The sequence below is a fragment of the Salmo trutta genome, chromosome 39 (genome assembly GCF_901001165.1).
Source record: "Salmo trutta chromosome 39, fSalTru1.1, whole genome shotgun sequence".
In the NCBI taxonomy this organism is placed as follows: domain Eukaryota; kingdom Metazoa; phylum Chordata; class Actinopteri; order Salmoniformes; family Salmonidae; genus Salmo; species Salmo trutta.
This window is the reverse complement of record NC_042995.1, coordinates 21063034-21075383: the sequence shown is the minus strand read 5'-3', so window position 1 is coordinate 21075383 and position 12350 is coordinate 21063034. Positions and strand designations below refer to the sequence as shown.

At 45.3% G+C, this 12350-nt stretch overlaps 1 protein-coding gene across 9 annotated transcripts in view; it reads left to right on the top strand.

Annotated features, from left to right (window-relative positions):
* Positions 1-12350, top strand: part of LOC115179726 (B-cell CLL/lymphoma 9 protein) — a 108553-nt gene that overhangs the window by 75581 nt on the left and 20622 nt on the right. For 6 of the 9 annotated variants that reach the window (XM_029741416.1, XM_029741419.1, XM_029741417.1 and 3 more), the window contains exon 3: positions 1924-1998. The exons of 1 other annotated variant lie outside the window; for it this stretch is intronic. The gene's annotated coding sequence lies outside the window, so the exon portion shown is untranslated. Of the gene's footprint in view, positions 1-1920; positions 1999-12350 lie in introns of all 9 variants that reach the window. 2 more of the 9 variants (XM_029741411.1, XM_029741413.1) reach the window with 1 other exon arrangement.

Below are 12350 nucleotides of genomic sequence, written 5' to 3'. Positions count from 1 at the left end.
ATAGTACAAAAATAAGTCTATATACAAAGTGAGAAAATGAGGTGAGATAAGGGAGGTAAAGGCAATAAAGGCCATGGTGGCGAAGTAAGTACAATATAGCAAGTAAACCACTGGAATGGTAGATTTGTAGTGGAAGATATTAGAAATAGAAATAATGGGATGCAAAGGAGCTAAATAAATAAATACAGTAGGGGAAGAGGTAGTTGTTTGGGCTAAATTATAGATGGGCTATGTACAGGTGCAGTGACCTGTGAGCTGCTCTGACAGCTGGTGCTTAAAGCTAGTGAGGGAGATAAGTGTTTCCAGTTTCAGAGATTTTTGTAGTTCGTTCCAGTCATTGGCAGCAGAGAACTGGAAGGAGAGGCGGCCGAAGGAGGAATTGGCTTTGGGGGTGACCAGAGAGATATACCTGCTGGAGCGCGTGCTACAGGTGGGTGCTGCTATGGTGACCAGCGAGCTGAGATAAGGGGGAACTTTACCTAGCAGGGTCTTGTAGATGACCTGGAGCCAGTGGGTTTGGCAACGAGTATGAAGCGAGGGCCAGCCAACGAGAGCGTACAGGTCGCAGTGGTGGGTAGTAGATGGGGCTTTGGTGACAAAACGGTTGGCACTGTGATAGACTGCATCCAATTTATTGAGTAGGGTATTGGAGGCTATTTTGTAAATGACATCGTCGAGGATTGGTAGGATGGTCAGTTTTACGAGGGTATGTTTGGCAGCATGAGTGAAAGATGCTTTGTTGCGAAATAGGAAGCCAATTCTAGATTTAACTTTGGATTGGAGATGTTTGATGTGAGTCTGGAAGGAGAGTTTACAGTCTAACCAGACACCTAGGTATTTGTAGTTGTCCACATATTCTAGGTCAGAACCGTCCAGAGTAGTGATGCTAGACGGGCGGGCAGGTGCGGGCAGCGATTGGTTGAAGAGCATGCATTTAGTTTTACTTGTATTTAAGAGCAGTTGGAGGCCACGGAAGGAGAGTTGTATGGCATTGAAGCTCGTCTGGAGGGTAGTTAACACAGTGTCCAAAGAAGGGCCAGGAGTATACAGAATGGTGTCGTCTGCGTAGAGGTGGATCAGAGACTCACCAGCAGCAAGAGCGACATCATTGATGTATACAGAGAAAAGAGTCGGCCCAAGAATTGAACCCTGTGGCACCCCCGTAGAGACTGCCAGAGGCCCGGACAACAGGCCCTCCGATTTGACACACTGAACTCTATCAGAGAAGTAGTTGGTGAACCAGGCGAGGCAGTCATTAGGGAAACCATCATGTTCTGAACAGCATCATGTTCTGAACAGCATCATGTTCTGAACAGCATCATGTTCTGAACAGGGCACGTTTTACATCATCTGACAACTTCAGTTCCACTTTACTCTCTTCACTCTCCTCATTCCACAGTTTGATATGCGTTTAGTGTTCATTTCAATATGATATGCGTTTAGTGTTCATTTCAATATGCGTTTAGTGTTCATTTCAATACGATATGCATTCAGTGTTCATTTCAATAGATCTCTTTTTAAATTGCTGCTATGCGCAGGTAGACTAATAGGAAATGTAATTAACAAAGCAATTAGAATGTCCGGTGGAGGTGTTCTGTTTGCACGTTATGTGGTAAAGATATGATGTTGACAAGTAATGGTTTAAATGACATTTAATGGTCTTCCCTTTTGATTTTCCTTCATGCTCTTCCTAATCATGTATATTTGTACATGTAAATAGTCTTCATTCCTGCTATACTGAACCACTAGCTGTCTACGTGCTGTTATATACTGCTAAATCGTGTTGCGTTATATCATGATAAGGGGTGCCGCTCAAGTGCCTGCCCGTAGCTCTGTCTGCTAAGCCTGTGTGTGTGTGTGCCAGCCATGTTGGACAGTGTGTTGTTGTGATTTGAGAGATGTCTCTCTCTTTGTCTCCAGCAGCGTTGGGGATTTGACGAGCGCGGCCCATTGCAATGCTGACATGGCCACGGCTATATCGTGACACAGAGGGACATGGTGAGTGCTACACACGCACAGACAAGCCGCTTGACTGCAGGGGGTGGAGGGAGGAGGGGGTGAGCATTAGCCTGGTGAAGCAAGAGCTGGGGGGGTGGAGGGAATGGAGAGGAGAGGAGGGCGAGCAGTACAGGTTGGATGAGAGGAGAGGTAGAGAGTAAGTGGTTGGTAGAGAGAGTACATCCAGTTTTCCTTCATCTTTGTCCCTGAGGCACAGACACACTAGAGACAGCACACTGTACCTTACTCCCTGTAGTTCGCTCCGTGGCTCAGGTGAACATTTTGCTTCGGGCCTCTTTCTCTGACATTGGCTCAAAGGCGCCTGCAGATTACTGGGTATCTAGATTAGAACGCAAAATAGAGATCACAAGATCTCAGTGTTAAGCCTAGTTCTTTCCAAGACATGCGCTTTGATTTGGGCATCCTCTATGAAAGCAAGACAAGGACTTAGTTTGAGGATGGTGATTTCAAAACATAGGACAGCAGTTCCCTGGAATGAGCCCCTGACGTCAACCATAATCAATTTCCTAGAAGAAAATCGGCAACAAAGAACTGTATGTTCAGAAGTAAAGCCTTCCTATTCTCCTTCCTTGAACCAAGTCTGAGTATTTTTTCCCCCAGAGTATTTAATACTCACATGGAGTTAAAAAGGATAGTTGGCATTAATATACGTTTTAGCTTATTTTCGTCTTATATAGGTTGTTGTCATTTCATCCAAACCATTGGTTATTTAGCAATGGCCGGAATCTCCTGGCTAGCATTTTTGGAGCATGTTAGCAATGCTAGTGGAAACAGACTGTATTAGTTAGCGGCACATTACTGCTCTTAAAGTCCCAAATCACCATTTTATTATTTTTGGCTTGGTGAAACATTTTAAAATATGCAAATTTCGATCTAAAAATATGTTTTAGACTCATGAGTAGCCATAGCCTTCTCTAGCTTTCATGTCTGGCTCATTCTGAATGAAGTGTTTTCAGTCTCGTCCTATACCCACCGGTTAATGACTGCGAGCAACCTTTACATGCTCGCACTGAGCCGAGCCAGAGTATCGTAGGAGTGCGTCGTCCTCCCGAGGGTGTGTCATGGTGTCACGCTCCCTGAGTGCAAACTGTGGTTTTAAAGTTCACAGGGAGTGGAGGTGACACCGATGACATTTGTCAAGGCTGACTGCAACCGTTAGCCGGTGAAACGGTTTGGTGTGACGCTAGTTTGTCTTCGGAAGAGGATCATAATGCATGTTACCCGACTTCTGCAAGAGGCCAACAGCTGAAATCCAAGGTTTACGCCTAGTGTAGACAGACCGAACGGGAAGTAGGTTGGATGGGCCGGAACGGCAGGCAGAAAACAGACCGACCGAGGCTTTGCAGAATGGCTTTGCCTTGTCCGTGTTAATAAGAAGAACCCACCCAGGATTGTCTTGAATCTGATGAAATCCTTAAACTCATTTTCTCTCAATGTGTAGCGCTCTTCTACTCTTTGACCATAGATTATTTTTGTGCGCGTACATTTGTACGCGTTTGTGTGCTGGTGTAGGTGTGTAGGTGTACTCGTACGCATGTGAAAAATGGACACATGTTTTTGTCTGGTGGGACTGCCCGTCTTGAATCTGGAGATTTTGGCCAGACTTCGTTTGCATGTGTGTGAGCCTTTGTCCCTGTGGGCAGCCAAGCACATAACCAACAGAGAGGGAGAGTATAGGCTATGTCCTCACTACAGGAGGGATGGAGGGTGTGGGCCAGAAAAAATGGGTCCTTCAGCAAATGGAGGTCTGTGTTTGTGAAACATCGGAGTGTAATTTGGGATCCATACTTTCCATTTTCCATTCGTGCATGCATATTGCATAACCACCACCGGGTTACATGCACTCTATGAGATTTGTTGGTTGGACTAATTCTATCCAGCACCCCCCCCCTTTTCAGGATATTTCTGGAGTACGCAGTACATCTAGGGGAGACTTCACACAATTGCGTGATGTTTATCTGGTGTTCAGTAGGATAAAAAGACATGCTTTGGTGTCTTTGCGGCGGGTTTATTTGGAGCCCCCTTCAAGGTCAATTTGAGAGCGCTCATCTTTTTGCTGGGAGTATGGAAATGAGTGCTCTTTGAGAGAGGGCATGTTGCAACGCTTTGCACAGCCCTCCAGCAATGCAAAAATAAATGTGAGTCTTGTTGACTCTCTCTCTTTCTTTTTCATTGACTCTGTCTCTCCCCCTCGCTCGCTCACACAAACAGTTACACAGAGAAGGCTGTTAGAGTAAACAGCAAGCAGTTGCAGTTCATACAGGCATTTAAGAAGACACATTAGCTATTAGCATGGAGCCCCTGTGGCACCACAGCAAAGCAGACTGCTGGAGAGGGTCTGTTCTGTCTTATCTGTGTGAATGGCTCTCTGTTGCACTGAGCTGGGCTAATAGTTTGTTTAAATTCTTCCAATGACAATAGTTTGTTTAAATTCTTCCAATGACTTGCTATATTCGCTAGACTGAGATTTACCTGGCTAGTTATCGGTGGGAGAGGATGCCGGTGGGTGAGCGCTTGTCCCCCTCTCCTCATTCTCCCGATTTTCCTCTTTCTCTCTTTCCAATCTTCTTTCTCTTCCACTCCCCTTTCTCCCTCGTGTGCCCCTCTCCCTTTTCTCCTTTCCCTATCCTTCTCATACTCTCTCTCTCTCACCATCATCACATAAAGTGTCAGCGATTTTTGCTTGTTTTCTGGTCCGTTGCAGAGAGGGGCATTAGCCAAGGCACTGTGACCTGACCCGACCCGGCCTAGTGAAGGCTGCTGCTGCACCACTCTGTAGTTAGGTTGTTATGTCCTCCTGTCCTGGCGCTGGACCAGCGGACCTGCTAAACTGTGTCATCATCCCGTTATTTAGTCCATCCAAGATCTCACAGTACAGGCCAAGGGAGGGAGCAGGAAACGCTGGTGCATTCTGGAATTTTAGGTTGGTTCCGTGAGGGGTGTGTGTGTGTGGGGAGGTCGGTCAATGTTTGAATGAGGCTGGTTGGGGGGGTTGTGGTCCCCCTGTCTCTTTCCCCTGCAGTGCTGGAGGCTGCCTAGTTTCCCTATGCCCCTGGGGTAAACACACACACACAGCTTGCATTCACACATCACATTCAGTCAGACAGCTTTGATTCACAGCACGCTACGGTGTAGGTTTACTTCTAGATGATTTCTGGATGTTGAGGTGCCCAAATTGGGCTATTCAGTGTTTTAGGCATCTTCTTCCTACTGAAGGAAATCCCATTTAGTCTGAAATGAAGGTGTAGGGTCCAGATCATTTGAAAACACACTGTGTGTGTATCTTTCCCACTGTGTCTCCCAGTGTGTGGGGGTGGGTGCTTGTCTGCGGAGCGGCACGGCGCGCTCTAACACTCCCGAGTTGTTGTGCTGGGAGTCGTTCAGATTCAGACACCAGTGGCGTTGCCATGGCGACCGTGTGGGTGCACGCTCGTTAGTGAAGTGTAATGTCTCTGTCTTTCGCTCCCCGGCGCAGAAGCTCGACTGACTCGATGCCTGTGCCTGTGCTTACCACACTCGAGTGGTGGAATGGAAACCGTTTTTTCTCTCTCAGACTCTTCATGGCCTTATACAGACATGTGTCTCTGTCTTTTTTGAATATCATGAACATACTGTGTTTGGTAGGAGAGGGCAGAAGCATTGCCTAGGGAAACTGGCCTGGGTTGTGTTCATTAGGCACGAAATGAACCAACGCTCCAGTGAAATGGACAGGTACTATCTGAACTTGTCCAATAAGATATGCTATGTTTTCCGTTGCATTTTTAAAAAACTGTGTACCCTAATGAACACAACTCTGTTATATACCTCTTGTCATTCATAATTGATGGACACACTAAGCCCATGTGTCTGCCGGTTAGAAATGTTTTGCGATGATGTGCTCTAATGAACAGAACCCTGTTTTTGTTATTTTCCTCAGTCATTGATGGGAGAGGTAGAGCTGTTCAAGGCTTGATACTGGTGAGCTCACCCCTGTCTTTCACATCCTCCCAACTGACTCCTCTCTTTCTGGGTTTTGATGACCTAATTTTCCCCCCACCGCATACCACGGAGGGCACGGAGGTGTTAGATATAGCAGGACCTCTACAAAACCTGACTCACGCACTCTGATGCCGAGCCTGTTACGTCTGCTGAGACGTGCTCCCATTGCTGGGCTGTATTCATTAGTGAACACCATAGCTAAACGTAGCAGGGTATGTCTTGCAACGAAAATAAGAGTTTCTTATTGGTTATCCTATGTCCATGTAGCTGCTCCCCGTTTCGGTCCATCTGATGTGTAGTGAATAGGACCCTGGTTTCCTGAGTCCGATCCCATCCTCTTGTCTCTAGATTATTGGATTTCACATATAGTTTGCATGTCAAGGTAGGAGGGCTGTTGAAGTAGTTTACTGAGTAGTGTTCATCATCTTTAAGCTTTTTAGTCATCTCAGAAGCCAGAACCAAATATTTAATGCACTGGCAGCCAGCTAGCTTTTTTTAGGATTGAGAGTATGATGTATCGGATTCGGACGATATTAGCCAAAAATGCCAATATCGGCATCGGCCCGATGTCTAGTTTAACGCCGATGTGCAAATCCAATGTCAAAGCTGACGTGCATACCTATATAATGTAGGTACATGACGTAACGGCGCCACGTAAAATTTTGCGCTAGACGTGCAACACAGCATTCCTAACCTAGCCCACAATGTCTGCTGTGTGGCTTGAGCAGTCATTTGAAAGAGTAAGAACATTTCAGCGAGACAACTCAAAGGCGAAATCCATTAACGCCAAGATAATGGAATTCATTGCCCTTGACAATCAAATCAAATCAAATCAAATTTATTTATATAGCCCTTCGTATATCAGCTGAAATCTCAAAGTGCTGTACAGAAACCCAGCCTAAAACCCCAAACAGCAAGCAATGCATGTGAAAGAGGCACGGTGGCTAGGAAAAACTCCCTAGGAAAAACTCCCTAGAAAGGCCAAAAACCTAGGAAGAAACCTAGAGAGGAACCAGGCTATGAGGGGTGGCCAGTCCTCTTCTGGCTGTGCCGGGTGGATATTATAACAGAACATGGTCAAGATGTTAAAATGTTCATAAATGACCAGCATGGTCAAATAATAATAATCATTGTAGTTGTCGAGGGTGCAACAAGCACGTCCGGTGAACAGGTCAGGGTTCCGTAGCCGCAGGCAGAACAGTTGAAACTGGAGCAGCAGCATGGCCAGGTGGACTGGGGACAGCAAGGAGTCATCATGCCAGGTAGTCCCGAGGCATGGTCCTAGGGCTCAGTTCCTCCGAGAGAAAGAAAGAAAGAGAGAATTAGAGAGAGCATATTTAAATTCACACAGGACACCGGATAAGACAAGAGAATACTCCAGATGAAACAGACTGACCCTAGCCCCCCGGCACATAAACTACTGCAGCATAAATACTGGAGGCTGAGACAGGAGGGATCAGAAGACACTGTGGCCCCATCCGATGATACCCCCGGACAGGGCCAAACAGGCAGGATATAACCCCACCCACTTTGCCAAAGCACAGCCCCCACACCACTAGAGGGATGTCTACAACCACCAACTTACCGTCCGAAGACGAGGCCGAGTAAAGCCCACAAAAATCTCCGCCATGGCACAACCCAAGGGGGGGGCGCCAACCCAGACAGGAAGACCACGTCAGTGGCTCAACCCACTCAAGTGACGCACCCCTCCCATGGACAGCATGGAAGAACACCAGTAAGTCAGTGACTCAGCCCCTGTATTAGGGTTAGAGGCAGAGAATCCCAGTGGAAAGAGGGGAACCGGCAAGGCAGAGACAGCAAGGGCGGTTCGTTGCTCCAGCCTTTCCGTTCACCTTCACACTCCTGGGCCAGACTACACTTAATCATAGGACCTACTGAAGAGATAAGTCTTCAGTAAAGACTTAAAGGTTGAGACTGAGTCTGCGTCTCTCACATGGGTAGGCAGACCATTCCATAAAAATGGAGCTCTATAGGAGAAAGCCCTACCTCCAGCCGTTTGCTTAGAAATTCTAGGGACAATTAGGAGGCCTGCGTCTTGTGACCGTAGCGTACGTGTAGGTATGTACGGCAGGACCAAATCGGAAAGATAGGTAGGAGCAAGCCCATGTAATGCTTTGTAGGTTAGCAGTAAAACCTTGAAATCAGCCCTTGCCTTAACAGGAAGCCAGTGTAGGGAGGCTAGCACTGGAGTAATATGATCAATTTTTTTGGTTCTAGTCAGGATTCTAGCAGCCGTATTTAGCACTAACTGAAGTTTGTTTAGTGCTTTATCCGGGTAGCCGGAAGTAGAGCATTGCAGTAGTCCAGCCTAGAAGTAACAAAAGCATGGATTAATTTTTCTGCGTCATTTTTGGACAGAAAATTTCTGATTTTTGCAATGTTACGTAGATGGAAAAAAGCTGTCCTTGAAACAGTCTTGATATGTTCTTCAAAAGAGAGATCAGGGTCCAGAGTAACACCGAGGTCCTTCACAGTTTTATTTGAGACGACTGTACAACCATCCAGATTAATTGTCAGATTGAACAGAAGATCTCTTTGCTTCTTGGGACCTAGAACAAGCATCTCTGTTTTGTCCGAGTTTAAAAGTAGAAAGTTTGCAGCCATCCACTTCCTTGTGTCTGAAACACAGGCTTCTAGCGAGGGCAATTTTGGAGCTTCACCATGTTTCATTGAAATGTACAGCTGTGTGTCGTCCGCATAGCAGTGAAATTTAACATTATGTTTTTGAATGACATCCCCAAGAGGTAAAATATATAGTGAAAACAATAGTGGTCCTAAAACGGAACCTTGAGGAACACCGAAATGTACAATTGATTTGTCAGAGGACAAACCATTCACAGAGACAAACTGATATCTTTCCGACAGATAAGATCTAAACCAGGCCAGAACTTGTCCATGTAGACCAATTTGGGTTTCCAATCTCTCCAAAAGAATGTGGTGATCGATGGTATCAAAAGCGGCACTAAGATCTAGGAGCACGAGGACAGATGCAGAGCCTTGGTCTGACGCCATTAAAAGGTCATTTACCACCTTCACAAGTGCAGTCTCAGTGCTATGATGGGGTCTAAAACCAGACTGAAGTCTTTCGTATACATTATTTGTCTTCAGGAAGGCAGTGAGTTGCTGTGCAACAGCTTTTTCTAAATTTTTTGAGAGGAATTGAAGATTCGATATAGGCCGATTAGTTTTTTTATAATTTCTGGGTCAAGATTCGGCTTTTTCAAGAGAGGCTTTATTACTGCCACTTTTAGTGAGCTTGGTACACATCCGGTGGATAGAGAGCCGTTTATTATGTTCAACATAGGAGGGCCAAGCACAGGAAGCAGCTCTTTCAGTAGTTTAGTTGGAATAGGGTCCAGTATGCAGCTTGAGGGTTTGGAGGCCATGATTATTTTCATCATTGTGTCAAGAGATATAGTACTAAAACACTTTAGTATCTCCCTTGAGCCAAGGTCCTGGCAGAGTTGTGCAGACTCAGGACAATGGAGCTTTGGAGGAATACGCAGATTTAAAGAGGAGTCCGTAATTTGCTTTCTAATGATCATGATCTTTTCCTCAAAGAAGTTCATAAATGTATTACTGCTGAAGTGAAAGCCATCCTCCATTTGCGAATGCTGCTTTTTAGTTAGTTTTGCGACAGTATCAAAAAGAAATTTCGGATTGTTCTTATTTTCCTCAATTAAGTTGGAAAAATAGGATGATCGAGCAGCAGTGAGGGCTCTTCGATACTGCACGGTACTGTCTTTCCAAGCTAGTCGGAAGACTTCCAGTTTGGTGAGGCGCCATTTCCGTTCCAATTTTCTGGAAGCTTGCTTCAGAGCTCGTGTATTTTCTGTATACCAGGGAGCTAGTTTCTTATGACAGATGTTTTTAATTTTTAGGGGTGCAACTGCATCTAGGGTATTGCGCAAGGTTAAATTGAGTTCCTCGGTTAGGTGGTTAACTGATTTTTGTACTCTGACGTCCTTGGGTAGGCAGAGGGAGTCTGGAAGGGCATCAAGGAATCTTTGGGTTGTCTGAGAATTTATAGCACGACTTTTAATGCTCCTTGGTTGGGGTCTGAGCAGATTATTTGTTGCAATTGTAAACGCAATAAAATGGTGGTCCGATAATCCGGGATTATGAGGAAAAACATTAAGATCCACAACATTTATTCCATGGGACAAAACTAGGTCCAGAGTATGACTGTGGCAGTGAGTAGGTCCAGAGACATGTTGGACAAAACCCACTGAGTCGATGATGGCTCTGAAAGCCTTTTGGAGTGGATCTGTGGACTTTTCCATGTGAATGTTAAAGTCACCAAAAATTAGAATATTATCTGCTATGACTACAAGATCCGATAGGAATTCAGGGAACTCAGTGAGGAACACTGCATATGGCCCAGGAGGCCTGTAAACAGTAGCTATAAAAAGTGAGTGAGTAGGCTGCATAGATTTCATGACTAGAAGCTCAAAAGACGAAAACGTCATTGTTTTTTTTTTTGTAAATTGAAATTTGCTATCGTAGATGTTAGCAACACCTCCGCCTTTGCCGGATGCACGGGGGGTATGGTCACTAGTGTAACCAGGGGGTGAGGCCTCATTTAACACAGTAAATTCATCAGGCTTAAGCCATGTTTCAGTCAGGCCAATCACATCAAGATTATGATCAGTGATTAGTTCATTGACTATAACTGCCTTGGAAGTGAGGGATCTAACATTAAGTAACCCAATTTTGAGATGTGAAGTATCACAATCTCTTTCAATAATGGCAGGAATGGAGGAGGTCTTTATACTAGTGAGATTACTAAAGCGAACACCGCCATTTTTAATTTTGCCCAACCTAGATCGAGGCACAGACACGGTCTCAATGGGAAAAGCTGAGCTGACTACGCTGACTGTGCTAATGGCAGACTCCACTAAGCTGGCAGGCTGGCTAACAGCCTGCTGCCTGGCCTGCACCCTATTTCATTCTGGAGCTAGAGGAGTTAGAGCCCTGTCTATGTTCGTAGATAAGATGAGAGCACCCCTCCAGCTAGGATGGAGTCCGTCACTCCTCAACAGGCCAGGCTTGGTCCTGTTTGTGGGTGAGTCCCAGAAAGAGGGCCAATTATCTACAAATTCTATCTTTTGGGAGGGGCAGAACACAGTTTTCATCCAGCGATTGAGTTGAGACTCTGCTGTAGAGCTCATCACTCCCCCTAACTGGGAGGGGGCCAGAGACAATTAATCGATGCCGACACATCTTTCTAGCTGATTTACACGCTGAAGCTATGTTGCGCTTGGTGACCTCTGACTGTTTCATCCTAACATCGTTGGTGCCGACGTGGATAACAATATCTCTATACTCTCTACACTCGCCAGTTTTAGCTTTAGCCAGCACAATCAACCGTTCTCTGTCGTGGGTGATGTTGGCTTTCGTGACTGGTCGAGCAACGGTACACACTACCAAGTGCGCTATTTTTCAGATTTTGCCCTACCGGAGTTACACCGTAATAGTGTCACTCCTACAGTTGAAGTCGGAAGTTTTCATACACCTTAACCAAATACATTTAAACTCAGTTTTTCACAATTCCTGACATTTAATCCAAGTAAAAATTCCCTGTTTTAGGTCAGTTAGGATCACCACTTTTATTTTAAGAATGTGAAATGTCAGAATAAAGTAGAGAGTGATTTATTTCAGCTTTTATTTCTTTCATCACATTCCCAGTGGGTCAGAAGTTTATATACACTCAATTAGTATTTGGTAGCATTGCCTTTTTAAATTGTTTACTTGGGTCAAACGTTTTGGGTAGCCTTCCACAAGCTTCCCACAATAAGTTGGGTGAATTTTGGCCCATTCGTCCTGACGGAGATGACGTAACTGAGTCAGGTTTGTAGGCCTCCTTGCTTGCTTTTTCAGTTCTGCCCACAAGTGTTCTATAGGCTGGAGGTCAGGGCTTTGTGATGGCCACTCCAATACCTTGACTTTGTTGTCCTTAAGCCATTTTGCCACAACTTTGGAAGTACGCTTGGGGTCATTGTCCATTTGGAAGACCCATTTGCGACCAAGCTTTAACTTCCTGACTGATGTCTTGAGATGTTGCTTCAATATATCCACATAATTTTCCTTTCTCATGATACCATCTATTTTGTGAAGTGCAGCAAAGCACCCCCACAACATGATGCTGCCACCCCCGTGCTTCACGGCTGGGATGGTGTTCTTCAGCTTGCAAGCCTCCCCCTTTTTCCTCTAAACAGAATGATGGTCATTTTGGACAAACATTTCTATTTTTGTTTCATCAGACCAGGGGACATTTCTACAAAAAGTATGATCTTTGTCCACGTGCAGTTACAAACCGTAGTCTGGCTTTT